General features: G+C 44.0%; 1 pseudogene; it reads right to left on the bottom strand.

The window, feature by feature from the left end:
* Positions 1–8,327, bottom strand: LOC106747423 (annotated as a pseudogene).
* Positions 8,328–15,439: the final 7,112 nt, after the last annotated feature.

The following is a 15,439-nucleotide window of genomic DNA, read 5'->3' as shown; positions in this document are numbered from 1 at the left end:
TCAGAAATTTCGAGTCGCGCGCGACCTGGCGCCACTCTCTCCGCGGCCGCTATATTTCTGAAGCATGGAAATGCGTAAACATAATTTACGGAGCGCCGAGATTCAAACACGGATTAAAGCTTTTCGGTGGGGAATAAATTCGCGCCGAGAGACAACCGGGGGTAAAGGACCAGGAGCGAGCGAAGTTTCGATTACACGACAGAGAGAGAGAGAGAGAGAGAGAGAAGGAAAGGGAGAAAAAAAGATCGCGGGGCGATTACAATTAATCGAGGGGAATACCGACGCGTTTCCGCCTTTCGATTAAAAAAAGGCGGATTAACGGCGGGCTCGGTTATACGAAGTTATTTTCCGAATCACATGCGCGAGCGAGCGGGCGAGTGAGCGCGCGATCGCACAACCGGCGACGGCACAACGCGCACTCGAAACGAGTGTAAGCAGCGCGAGATTGAGTTTTGCGGAATCGCTCTCCTCGTTTACCGGCGCAAAATCCCCATCAAATTCCATCAAGTTCGGCGATCGAGCGCAGCGACTCGATGGCAACGTTATACCCACCGAAGACGAGCGCGCTCAGTCTATTTGTCACCGATTGATTTGATTCGCGGGACGGCAGCTCGCGCTACCCGGGGCTCGCTTCTCGCTCGATCTGCTCGAGATTAGGTCCGTCGGCATTCCCAAAATCCAGACGGCCGTGGGGCTATTCGGACAATGCGATCCCATCGATCCCCTCGTGCGTCCCCAGTTGCATTTCTCGCGGCAGTAAAATCGTGCCTCGACAGCGCGACCGCGAGCCGCGGGGCCCGAAGTGCGCGCGAACGAATGTTTTACGTGCGTATCGCCGTACGTGACGTTCCACGGAACAACGAAAGCCGACGGAAGCGCGAGGAGGAACGAAGCTGTGAGACATTTTTTGTCACAGCACTCAGCCATTCTTTTTCTCGCCCATTTCCACTTTGAGAGCTAACCCCGTCCTCCTCGTGTTCGCGCGTTGCGACGCGTTGTTATCCTTAATTTCAGGATTATCACAATATGACCGTCTGCGCGCGGTCAAAGTAATTACGAATCTTTCGCCGGTTTCTCTGTAATTCGCACGGTTTTAGGGATATATTACTTCCGCGACTTCACGAGAGACGCGGCGTGGGTTACGCGTGTGTCCGTGTGTGCACCACGCGTACGCGATACTGCGTTTCGCCACCCATCGCTCTTTTCACCCTTCCTCTAACGGAATGACTTCTCGTTTCTTTGTACTTTTCCAACGTCCTTCCTACGAGTGCCACCTATCGTTTTGTTTCTTCTTTCGCTTTGTCCCTTGCACCTTCATTTCAGCGCGTTGCGCGCCCTCCCTTACCGTCGCAATCTCCAGCGACGTCGCTCCTCTCGTAAAAATATTGGAACGTTACGATACGCCAATCTATCAAGTCTTTCTCTCCTTCCTTCCCTCCTCTCTCTCTCGCTCTCATTTGTCGGAGACATTTTATTTCACTTTTAAACTGTCCCTATAAGAGAGAGAGAGAGAGAAAGAGAAAGAGAGAGAAAGCATTATTTATTTCGCACTCTAGGATATGTCCTCTTAGATGCAAGAAGAAATGCGCAAAGTTGATTCAAAGATATAGAATGTTACGAAGAAAAATATGGCTAAAATGAAGTGTACAGTTTGTATTCAGACTGCGTATATATTATGTAAATTAGTAAGGCAGCCATACGCAATGTATTACAGTATATAATTGACGATGTTTCGTTTAACAGGAAGTATGCTAATTTTATAGTTTACAAAAAGGAAGTAATACAGTATTGAATATATAAAATGATAGAAATATAGAATATATGATGCATATATGAATGTGTGTGGATTAAGTATGTGCATCGACGAATGTAGTTAGACGCGAAGTGCTGTCAGGTAGGCATCAGATATTTGTATCAGATTTATTCCCGGCTTAATTGGTAACATGCTATTCCGCAAGACCTAGGTTGTTCGCTTAATTATACCGATTCGAGTCGGACAGTATGAGAGAAGAAGAAAGGGAGAAGTGACAACGACATCTTTTCTACATTCGACAGAATATTTAATCGTTCGACGCCACGGAAGTGAAAGAGGAAGTGAAAGGCGTAATAAAGGTGTTGACGGGACGATAAAGTCGATGTAATTACCCTGTTTTTTACAGGTGGGAAAATAACGGCTATATGCGCGGCGTCGCGCGTTAAATTAACCGTGTCGGGTTAATGCCATCAGGGTCGCGTTCGGAAACTTTATCCAAAGGGCACCGGAAGCGGAATTAAATTTGTGCGAGGCGACACGAAACGAGCCGCGAAGAACGCACGATGGTAACACGGCGTATACCGGCTTTTGCGCGTAACGACAGAAACATTGAACATTCGCACATGCGCGCGCGAGAGGATGTTAAATAAATACACGAGCGGGAGCGTCGAATAAAGATGTAAATTCGACGAGCATGTAAAGGATAAACCGTACGAAATTTCCTTTGCATCGATCTATTTGGGATCTCGCACTTTGATCCGTCGTCGCGCTCACGTGTGCGTCCGCTGCAAAAACCTACGTTCGCCACATCGACGAAAATTCCGTTTCCGGCTCTCCATCGTACAGATATACACCCCTGTAAAATTGTGCTTCTCAATTAAACACAGCGCGCAAGCGAGCGATTGTAAATTTAGAGGATCAAACGATTAAGTCATTTTATATTCCGCGTTCTTGCAATACGTATTACTCGTTCATTAAAATCAGTTCCGCCGATTGCGTCGGATTTATGCAAAGCGAATAGGTGTAATGCGTATTATACGACATCGTTATTTTTATAATCCGCGGCCGATGCGCACACGGTGCGTGCACGCGCGCTACGGCAGATAAATACCTTTACGTACGTACAACGGCGTACGAAGATAATTACTCGACTCGAGGCTCCGAGTCCACGGTTCGTGGGGAAGGGATTATCGAGTGGCTGGGAATTAACTACAATTACGAGCGGTGTTGATATCGCGCGAATGTCCGTATTGAACTGTCCGCGTGTTTATTGCATCGGATATTGGGTACGTATCTGCAAGACGAAGAGAAGGGCGAATTAGCACAATCGAGGAATAGAGTGTCCCCTCTACAATGGCTTTCATGGCCACGAGACAGCCTCGAGTGCCGGAGGCTCTCGTAGATGGGATCGTCCTCAGGATTTGGCAGCTGAAGGGGATCATGATAGCGGGGCCCCTTTATGTCGATTCGACAACAGCTTCAGGGTACCGCTGTCGGCGTCACACGATCGTCCTTCTCGGCATACCTGCATCAAATTCCGCGTAAGATGCACTCGCATACCGGCGGTCCGATGCCGTAATATGAATACCACCACACATACGAGCGCGCGCGAGCGCACATACTTCGGTTATGAATTATGATTTTTCCATATTCGGCTGACGTATATACCGCTGTCGTCATCGTCATCGTTGTCGTCACGTTATACCGACGCATATACCGACGAGCAATTTCACCGCTCGATGTTAACGCTAAGTGACGTTTCGCATGAAAGACGCAACTTTTTCGCCCATTCGAGGCATCGACCTCGGAGGCGAGTCACGTAATTGACGCGCGTTTCCCAACAATCCAGTACTTCCAAGTTTCCCGTTCCTAACGCGTTCGCCGCCGCATAGGTCGTTTACCCCACGTTGAACTTCCCACTTAAGCTATTTCATATTTTCGTTATTTAAGCACAAGTTAAAAAATATGTCGTATAATCATATATTGGTGACGATGCGTGCCATGCATATTGCAGTTATCAAATCGTAGGGTGCAAGTGACCCAAATACAATATAAGGATTATTCTTTATATATATTTTTTTTTATTCAATCCTATAAGTCAATTTTGCAAAGTTTGCTGCAAAAATAATGTCGAAAAATTCGATTCGTCAGCAAGAAAGTCCTAGAAAGTGTTAGAATGTTTCAGCACGAAATATCGTTATAATTATAAATATTTTACTCAACAAAGCGTTATCTTTTGTAAAAATAAAATATTTCAATATTAAACATTAACAATATTAGAAATAAAAAGCTTCTTCCTACGTTCGACATAAATAGTGTAAATAAATGAAAATTTCCCAAAACGATCTTGTTTGTTCTGTGGATCTAGAATGTGCATCTGGAATATCACATATATTACTTTGCTGAAATAACGATTTCTGCAGTCTTATAAATATTATAACGTAAATAATATAAGCAAAACTACCAGTCCCAATAATGTGAGGCGCGCGTGACTCACATGGTATAAGTGAAAAGTCATCAGAAGTCAGTCTGGCAACGAAAGTGTCAAGTGAACGTCGCGTTTCATCCGCGGCAGACAGATCGATCGTTGTATGAAGGCGCGGCTAAATTGTCCCGCGACGGCGGAAGTCGAGTCCGCGTTCTCCCGTTCTTCACGCCACGCACACGTCACGCGCCGAGTTCGCGCGATCGCAATTTGCGTTTTTCTCGATCGGGCGGGCTCACGGCTTGGGAATGAAGTTTCTTGTGCTCTGGGCTCGTCCTTTCGCCAATGTGACCGGAGCGCGAACTTCGTGGACGCGAATGCCTCACGCCGTTAGGTCCCGTCCTCTCTACTTCGAACGAGAAGCGTGCAGCGGAGCGAGCGACCACCAATCGGCATTCCGTAACTTGGCGCACTTGCTAATTCGAACTTGTCCGCGGACACATCGGCGAAGTGCGGAATGAGCTGGGAGTCATGTCGTATGTCCGTGTCCCGTGTTCTCTATCCTGACGCTTCCTCGGCGAAAGTTTGGCGAACTTTCCTGCCGAAAACACTTCATCACGTCGCCCTCACACGAGGGTGACCGCGCATGACGTAATGGTAAGCAAGAGTTACGCTCATCCGCGAGCCGTTTATTGACCGTGGTCGCTTAATTCCCGGTCAAACGCGCGCGCGAAAATCGAAGACGTCCCGGGGGGGAGAGGGGAGGTCGTACCGATTTAACTGCCGCGTCCGTTTCGAAGTTGGAGCAACTCGTCTCGGTCCTGGCGGGAACGTCTTTCGTGTTTGCGTATTCCGCGCGACGGAGGTCTTGTAAATGACGGTGACTCGGAATCCACGTGGCCCAGAAGTTAACGGATCGACGTCGCGCGCGCTACATGCGGATCAATTGTTCCTCCCCGATGAAAAAGCGTGTTCATAAACCGCGTAGTTGGGCGAACATTTCACTTGAAGATAAAGAGGTACGCCGAGAGTGCAATGGGACGCTAGCTAGTGGATGGAATAGGTGGAGCAAACGGATGGGGTATGTGCGATAGATTAAAGTCAATGTCCTCGAAGGAATAAGTCCAGTGGCGACACTGAAAGAGAAAAGCTCCAAATTCAAACAAACATTCACTAAAGAACATTGGAGCAACCATTTCATCCGGATCAAACAAACGTTGTTTTAACGTAGCATTTTTTTCAGAGTGCAATATTCAGTAACAATATTGACTTAATCCAAGCGAAATAATCACTCCAATACTCCCCAGCAAATACTCACTTGGATATAGCACTCTTTTCTTTCAGTGTGTTGAAATTCACACAGGTATCGGATCGCACAATGATCTGAGATTGATATTTCTCGGCCGAAAGTCATTTTTCCACCTCAAATTGATACAAGCGCAGTTTTACGGCGTGCTATGGTCAAATAATCGTAAATTGTTATCATTTGTTATTTCCTTATCACCTATCGGTAAGTGTGATACTAAAAATATTGCTTTATACTTTCAGACCCCTGTGAAGCGGCCATAAAAACAGGACGCTCGACCATTAACTGACGGAAAGATACGCACGATGTTCACTCGACGACTTAGAGAAGACTGACTTCGTTTCTCTGAAAGCTCCCAATCCAGAACAAAGTGGTTCTGGTAACTTCGTATTCCAGAAGATTCGTTGTTATGAGTAAGTTGGCGAGGTGATCTAGCTTTACGGACGGGGACGGTAAAATTCGACTCGGTGCTTTTCCGAACAAAGCGCGCGATAAACTCTCGTCGATACCGCGCCTCGCCGATGCCTCGTCCGCGTGGGGAAGAAGCCGGCGTTTCGCTTAAACCTGAAATCGCTCGTCCGCGCGAAAGAACAATATTTCATCGTAGACATTTCAATGGGCCGGCCCGCGGCTTAATTCACAGATCTGCTAGTCCAATGTATCAGGGAATTCACACGCCATCGACGGTTATTGGCGCTCCGCGCGAATTTTCAGGTCTCCCGATGCCTCGATATTGGAACGCTGAAACGAGTTAATCCTTAAGCCGATAGAGCACGCGAATCACGTCGCAATCCTGCATGGGGAGTTCGCTATGCATGTCGCGTTGGTGGAAACCTGGTATTAGTTTTATTAATAACGCGCATTATAGCTATTTCCATTACCGATTACACGCGCTTTAACTTTGAGCCTGCCACCCAAGCGGCTTTACATACGCTCTCCACAATATTAACCCATCTAACTTGCGAAAAGCTCATTAGATGTTTTCGCATTTAGAGATGTTACATAAAGCAGGTTCCGGATTTAAGGCCAAAGTAAGTGTTCGCTCCCGCTAAATGAGCGCTTCGTTGTTCGCGTGTCAAGTTTTTCCCCACCCGGCAAAATGCGCGAAGAGCATTTTCTTGGATTCTTACATCCAAAGTGGTAATTTTCTATAAATTAATCAAGTCATAAATTCGTATGAATTCCGGGGAGATATTTAGAGAGTATCAATTAATATTGGAATATTAATTGTGGGTTGAAAAGATCGGTAAGAATACATAGTTTTATTGGAGAAATAAAATATATCTTGTTTTAAATAAAACATCAAACGGAAAGAACAGAAATCACAATAATTGGCGCTCATGTCATGATAGTTGTCACAGTGGCATACTTGTCACAGTGATTAGCACTCATTAGAAATACAAATTAAATGAAGAAATGCCAATTGCTAGTTAATGACTGAAACTCAATATTTAAGTTGCGCTGCTAAACGATTTATCAGATAAATGCATTGTCCACATACACCGATATATCGGCCGGCCTCTGATTGCAACCTAATGAGTTAATCAACACTGCAACTTAATCGACTGCTCTTCGGCAGACCATTTTCTCCCTTAGCATTAACAGCTGCACACTCGATGATAGCAGTTAGTCTATTTTACGTTTAAATATGCCGATATGCTGATTCTACTGTATTCCTATTCCTGCCGATCACTGTACCTCTTTCCCTACATTGCCACATAGACGTCAGCCATATCGATTTGCGACGGAAAGGACAACGAGCTCGTTATTTCGGCGGAGTTTCGGTTGATTTTCTTCTCACACTATATTACTAGCGCAACCGTGGCGCGATTCGCACATAGTGACCACATTTTAATGACCTTCTCTCGCGAAACCGACCGAATGGAAAGCCTCTCCGCGGTGGGCGTTTACGTGCCCTCGCAGCGTGCCGAAGGTAAGAGCGCAAGCTTGTGAACACATAAGTTAGGAGAAGAAGGCGGCTCGCGCGTCCCAGAAATTAGGGGGCACGGTAGCAGCGTAGGATCGACGGAGCTCGTCTCAGCCGTCCGCCCTCGAGTCCTCCGCGAGCCGATATTTTCGCGAGATATTTACAGCCACGCGGAATAACGGCGCGACGATAAAGCGAGACCCCGATGTATCTTCGGCGTCGAAATAGCGCCGGCACGCAGAAGCGCTGTCCCCGCCGAACTTCTTTGAAGTAACCGGGAAAGGTTTCGCTACGCCACTGGAGCACTTTGCTCTCGAAAATGTCCGTTCTAAACGCCGCGTCTTTTTCGAGCACGCCGACATTCGGAAAGAAGCACGATGCGGAACCCCGGAACGTCTCCGTCCCGTTCGCCGACCGCGATGCTTCATTGTGGAAGCGGAACATGCCGTGGGATTTTAGGAGAGCACCCGAATGCTCGACTACACAACATTCGTTGTGAAGATTCCCGAGAGGAGTAACAGCCCAGCGCGCTCGGGCGTCTTAAAAAATATATCTCTAGGATGGAAAACGCGCGCATCTCTAGGACTCTCGATCCCTAACGTCTCTGTTAAGAGAGAGATGGCATCAGTAAAGATTGAATTACCGTCGTTTGCACCCGCATCGAATTAATTGACTGCCGTATTACGGCTTTACGATAAAGCGCACGGCAATTTCGACGACAAACGGTGCCAGATTATTAAGCGCCAATTATTCGAGGATAATTACTTGACAATTACTGGAGAACACTCGGCGAGTTTAGAAGCAGGAGGTCGAGCAGTAGCCAATAGATCTTGCACGGGTCGTCGTACGAATCGATTTCGTGGCGCTGCATGCCCACCTGCAATTGCTCTACTGTGCGCTTCCGGGTCTCGGCCATTAGGTATCTCTTCATACCTAAAATGCGTTTCGTTTCGATTTAATCCTTTTGATGCCCCCCCCCTTTTTGAGGGATTTCTAATATGTTCGTAAAATATGTTTGTAAAAAATATATAATTATGTAGAATTATTATTGTTACACTGAGAACAAAGTTTTTAAACATTTATTTGCGATGAATAAGATTGATTTCACAGAGAGAAATAAAATTCTAACACATTAGGGCGTCCTAAAGACATACCAAGCCAAATTAGGACGTCCTATTGCCCAAAGGACGTTTTTACGACATCTTATTCTCTGAAAGACGTTTTCACGACGTCTCCTTCTTATTAAATTTTTATACAGAAGCTTTTTTAACAGACAATTTTATACAACACTTCTCAATACTTTTAACTTGCAAATTTTTTTATAGCTAAAACAACATATGTTTATGAAATTGGAAACTGGAATATTAATCATTCTCACTTGGCGTTAACCTCTTGATATCATTATTTTTCTTGAGAATACAAGATTAAATTGGTATAGCTCAGAATTAATGTTTAATATAATAACCTTCTCTCAAAAACATTTTTTTTTTGTAATATTTATAAAGAATGGTTAGTCGCATGCTCCTTTTTTATTTACTTTTTTTGAAAAAGGTAGTTTTTTACACTCCCATTTTCACGAATCATTATCGCAGACGTCAGAGCGCACGTGAATTGAAATAACGATCGTTATGACATTAAAGAGTCAATAGTTATCGCGTTGCAAGCAATCGGACGAAAAACGTGTAATATGCCGGCGCAGTCAAACGGTCCAGAGTATAACGTACTGTAGAGCGGTCGATACTTTCTGAATATCTCCGAGAATCCTGTCATATCATAACTGTTCATTAATTAGGTAGGTATCAAGCGGAATTTTCATCAGTAATTTCCGCAGCTTGTTCTGGTCCACCGCGAGCGTCAGCCTGCCGGTTGATTTGCATATTATTTCGCGATAGCGTATCGTTATACATCGTTTTCGCCACCTGCCTACCTTCGGGATAATCATGTGTCGGATTAAAGATACCTATCAATGAAGCGGTTCTTCGGAGGAGGAGCACTTTATCCGTTTCATTCCCGTATCCCCAATAACGCGTTACCGTTAATTATTGGCGTTAATATCGCGCTACTTTGTGCCCGGGCGAGCGAACCTGGTGATTTTCTGCTAAGAGGTAACGTAATCTTTCGAATCTACAAGAGCGAATTCTCTCCAAATTTTATCTTTCAACGGCGCTGAAGTAACATTTTCGATAACGATCAGAAGTGAATCTAAAATTTATGAGCATTGGAGCGTGCGGTAATCGATAATAGACATCGGTCTAATTTTCATGTTGGATACGAGGGGCTGGAATGTATCGTGAATTGCGAGTTTATCATGTTGTTGGACGGTGATGTGTTTTAATTAAATTGCTCGATTCGCGGCTCGCTCATGTTAAGTCGTTTACCTACTTTATCTCTTCCTGCCCCCGCCCCCCTCTCTTTCCTTCTTCTCCAAAGGTCTTCCTAAGGCGATCTGAAAAATCGGGGTAGAGTTTCCGCAGTACGCTGGGTACGGGGAGGGAGGGAGGGGGCAGTTTTGGCGAAAAGTTCGCGCTCGAAGATTTTCCCCAGAAACTGTCTCGCAGCGTAAGGAGCTTTTGTAACTTTACTGTTACGCGAGAAAAACGCCGGGACGTTTTGCGATTAAGGCGAGTCCCGGAGTTTTGTAACTCACCCTTTCCCCTCTCCCCCCCTCCAGGCCGGCGATCGACGAATTTGAGAGACGCAAGACGCTCGTTTGCGCCGGGACGTTCGCGGGAACTGGCTATAAAACAGGCAGCGGACGTCGCGGGAAAACCGGTTGCTGACCACACGAGGAGGGGTCTCAAGTTCATCCGCGATCTAAAGTGCCAAAAACGAACTTTCGTTAAATTTCGCAGTTACTTCGCGGACTTCTTACATCCGGGCATTGTCTTAACTCCTCCTAACGTCGTTGATAATTACGTTTCACGATGGGAAAAACGAGGTTCCCTGCGCGAGATGCATTTCTACGCTTGTTTTGCGAGAGAGCATGAGAAAATAAATAGGATTGTTTTATACGTACGATCCCCCATCGTGTTTTCTATTATATATTGGCGAGTTACGCGGGTTCTTCTGATTCTCTGGAACAACAGGACGGTGTCGAAGACGCGTTCGAATCTTGCAGAGTTTCTTCTCTTCGATTGGAAATCAGAAAATTGCGTACTCGTTCTTTCCCTTCTCATCTTCTCTCGTCACATTTCATACACGAGAATATTCATTTCAATACCGGAGATACAAATAAATGCACCACGGCGGATATAAATATCGTATTATTCGGCCATTATTAAAATCTGAATTTGCGCAAATGGCATGGCCCGGGTAAATTACGCTGTATAAAATGTACACGGGATTTACGGGAGCGGTTACCTAATCTGTTATCGTTACAGCGGTTTATGTCGACGCATTTTGCTCAATTTCCGTCGTCCTCATCTTTCATCCGGGCCGCGCGTTACGCAGAATATAATTTTTCTCCCGCGCCGCACTTACGCGCTCAACGCTGGGTATTGAATATATATGTACGGAGGTGTCGATGGTTCGATAATCTCCGTTCCGCCTATACCAAGGCGTAAGGCACATTAACGAGCGTGTGTAATTAAAATAAATGAGCCTCGCCCTATCGGCCGGCCGTTTCGCGTTCGAGACCACTCGGAAATTCTAACACGGATCGATTGGCCTTCGGTAATCCCCTCGCTTCCTCGCGTCCTCCCGGATGTATTTCCGAAAGCGGTATAAATCGTTGGAAAAACAAGGAAAGATCGTAGAGCAGCTTTACTTTTGACGCGAGTGTACCCGCATTTTATTAACCGCCCCGACGTGCCAGTCATCGCGTTCGCATTGTTTGTTTTCCAGTATCGACTGCCATGACCATTAGAGTTTAATCGCTATACGCGGCGATAAAGGATTTCGAGCGGTTACTACCTATCGTTTCTTTCATGCAGATTAATCGAAAAACGATACTGCAATATGTTTATAAAACAATGTTGCAGCGCAACGTAAAATGGGATTTTTTCCCCATCGAAACTTTTATTTTAATAGACACGTGAATAACAGCGCGCGGATGCTTTTTTTTCCGTTCCAAATGACACTTCAGAATTTCCCATTGTGCTGCAATCGCGGGTGTTATTGTTTCGCGGCGCGGCAAGATATGGAAAAATGCGTCGCTTTTAATTATTGACGTTTCTGTTCCGCATCGTGCACGCCCGCGCGATTCAGCTTAGAGGCAACAATGCGACGCCATTATCCCCTTTTCTTTCTCATCCGATGTTTTTCTTGTCCCGCGCGTCGGCTCATGTACACGGTTAATTCCGCCTCTATATTTGATTACAGCGGCGGCGCAGTTAATTGCATTCACGCTTCCGCGCCATTGAATCCTTAACGAATGTTTCAATCGGACGATGCATCCCCATCCGCGCCGGTGCTCGTCGTAACGAATGCCGCGTGTTTACCAAAAATGTCTGCAGCTTTAATTTCGTATTTGTCGGGCTGGAGTGGCTACTACCATCTACGTTAAAACATTTAAGTCAGAATATCAAGCTCGTCCGGCGAGGCTTGCGGTAATTAACGGTAAATTGCATTAAGTTCGCCGCTCTCAGATTTCACAGCGAAATCCGTGAACAAATGTTTGTTTTATAGCGACGGGCTCCACCTATTTAACGGCTTGTCGCAAAGAGACGTCGAAATCTGAGGTAAGCATATGAATATTATACGTCCCTCTTGCGCGAGATTATCGGGTAGGTATGCGGAGAAAAAGATTTCTTCGGATTTGATAAAATTTCTTTAATCGAAATAAATTTTTCTTTTGGAATAAAGCAGAAAAAGCTCGATTCAATATATAGGACTGTTTGATCTTTCAAACGATACATACTTTTACGTCAAATAACATATTTTTTTGTATTTTCATCCAAACATTATATTCGTTGTCACGAGCAATAAATTATTTGATAAAAAGTAATACTATGTTAGAAAAATATTAAAGAACTTTTCTCCTTATTTCAGTGGATATATTATTTGATACTATATGTTTAATTATATCGTACTTGCATATAATTAATACGATACTTAGTATATATAATAGAATCCATTTTTTTATTGAAAACGAAATATTATTTTCCCTGAATAATGTTGTTTTTTCTATCAAACAACATAATTTACTCTGATGAAACGATTATATATCCATTCAAACAGAAAACGATATTATATATCAAATTATGTTTATATTAAACAAACCTAAATCAAACCAACGTGTATATTGAATACGGAAAAACCTTTTTCCAGGTATAATTTGGAAATGGTAAAACATTCCGATAAAGTCCCTTCCGTACATGCAAAGTGGTTAAATTCAATTTGTTCTCACTCGATCGCAATCATTTTTGGCCGGGAATCATTTTCGGCGGCCCGCAGATATGGGTAAATTAAGCTTTTATCAATATTTTGCTTTATAACAGAAACATACTCTTTCGTCCAAAAATACAAAACGCACTAGTCCACCTGATACGTGTGCGATTGTCTACATAAACAGCGTCCAAGTGAAAAATAATGCGAGTTTTCAACTACAGATCGACCCGCGAAGCGTTTCTTGCGACGGCGGACTCGCCGGCGAGCGCGTCTTCGATCGCGTAACTTTGCGGGCGCTGTTTCGACGGATCCCGGGCGCTATTCTGTTGCGCATTACAAGAACAACGTTCGCCGGCGAGTCTCGGAATAAGGGGTGTAATCAAGCGAAGAGCTTTCCGAACGACGATATTCCCGGCCTCGCGTTGGCACTTTCCCGAACTTGCGTCCCGTTCGTCCTCGGACGACGGTAAGTTAGTAACAGGTTAAACGGACAACGCCGATGGAACGATTTATTTTAAAGAAGCGGCCGGGAGCGAACGGGCGAGCTCGATCTTTCCCGATTCCGAATCGCGTAACGGTACTTTACCGAACGACTCTTTACTGAGTAAAGGGGGAGGGAGGGGTGCCTGCCTGCCTGCCTGCCGTCATTGTCGAGGAATTTTCTCTCACCCTTTCTCAGCGAACAAGAATGCGGATCAAACGACACTCGAGCTTCTCGCCGAGATAAATGTATCCGGTTCGCCGATTAAACGCTTCAACAATTAAACCGCATTGCGCATAATAATTATTTGACTCCCAGTTAATTTTAGACGCGCTAATTTGCAAACGAACGAGTACGCCAATTACGATCTCGTTTTGCTTTTCGGGGGAGGTCATCGCGCCTCGGTAAACTGCACGTTTATCTATGCATTAAATTAACGCCCGCAAACAATGTAGGGAGGAATTTTTGCGGTTTAATTAACGCAGGGACTATAATACTTGACCTTCTGCGTGACCGAAGTGATCGCGACGATTATCAACTCGGGATCGGGGAAAATCGCGCGGGACGAAAACCGCGCGTCGCCGTCGGCGATCAAGAGGACTTCCGTGAGAAATATTTAACGCGAAAATAATCGTTAATCGTCGCGTTCGTGTCCAAGGATGTGTTTGTAAATAGGTTCAGCTAACGCCAGCAAGAGAGATAATGTTGGCAGCATAGTATTATTGGTGCCCCGTTTCGTATCTTCCACCGGTAAATCAGCTGTTGGTGTGACTCAGAGAGTGGATATTTACACAGAAAAAAAGTGCCAGACCCAAGTAAACGATCACTCCAACACTCCTTCCGTATATGTATTGGACAATAAGTAAATCTTATGAATGAATAAATAAAGCAGACAAAAATTTTTCTTTATACAAGTACATGAATTATATATATTTTTTATATTTAAGTATATAAAAAAATATCTCAAGAAATATCTCAAACATTAAAAATTACTGACTTAATTCTGCTTATCTTATTTCACTTACTAAATTATTTTATAATAGTATAATTTGATTTTACTCTACTCGAAATCTATCTCTTTATTCACACTTTATATATGTTTTTCGGGATCAATTCAACACTCAGTTCCAACCGTCTCTCTTTTATTCGCTTAGTTCGATCACATTGAATACAACAATCATTCCCGGCAACTACATGTCAACAACTGATTTACTGATGGGAGATATGAAATGCAGAATCAGTAATTGTCACTACTGCCAACTTCATCTCTTTTACTGATGATAGTCAAATCTCTATTTCGAAATATATCCCAAGTCGCAAACGTCATCACGTCCATGCGAATCGAACGTCACCGGGCGCCGTACAATGGCTCTGACATGGAAAAAAATAAAAGTTTAAAGTTATAATGTTTAATTCAATCTCGCTATAAAAATAACATTTAAAAGTCTGAATATGTCAGTTAAACGATCTCTTTTTTACTTTTATTTTCATAGTATTATAGTGCAAAATAATATTCAACTTTGAATATATTCTTTGTATTTTGGTCTATTTATTAATAATTCATTATAAATATATTCACTCTAAGGACTTCCAAACTAACATTATATTGTCCTCGAAAAAACGATAAGTAAATTATTATTGTTTTCATTCATTGCCGTTTAGTGTAATTCAAAATTCCATCTGTTTTAATTGATAAATTATTTTCTAATTAAGGATTGGAGATAAGAGTTTTATAAGTCTAGCTTCTGTGATAAGAAAAAAATATATATTTTTCCGAAAATGCGTATTTTGACATTATGCGCCGTTTGCGTGGCGTTTGATGCAAAACGGAAGAAACGCGAGGCCTGATTGCGCTGGTAACAGCCTGACTTGCTGCACCTCATTCCATAACGCGTCCTGTCCGTTCCTCGCCTGCGGTCATATCCATAAACGTCCATTTGTACGGGGTTTTCGTGACGTAACGTTTTCAGATACGATGTTACTGTCCGTTTTAACTGTGTCAAACTTTCCGTCCATTATGATCGACGTGAATAACAAAAAATAAAGGTGGATACAAAACTAATGGATTTACATGTGAATTCATCAAAAATTAAGAATAAAGCGAAGCGACATGACAGAGCACGGGAAAGCTGCCGGGGACCGCGTGAAAGGAGTATTCGGAATGAATTCGACGCGGCCCTTTCAATTCCCTTTCGCGGAGCTGTCAAAACGATAATTTC

The sequence above is a fragment of the Dinoponera quadriceps genome, unplaced genomic scaffold (assembly GCF_001313825.1).
Source record: "Dinoponera quadriceps isolate SergipeBrazil2010 unplaced genomic scaffold, ASM131382v1 scaffold1750, whole genome shotgun sequence".
In the NCBI taxonomy this organism is placed as follows: domain Eukaryota; kingdom Metazoa; phylum Arthropoda; class Insecta; order Hymenoptera; family Formicidae; genus Dinoponera; species Dinoponera quadriceps.
This window is presented reverse-complemented; position numbering and strand designations above follow the sequence as displayed.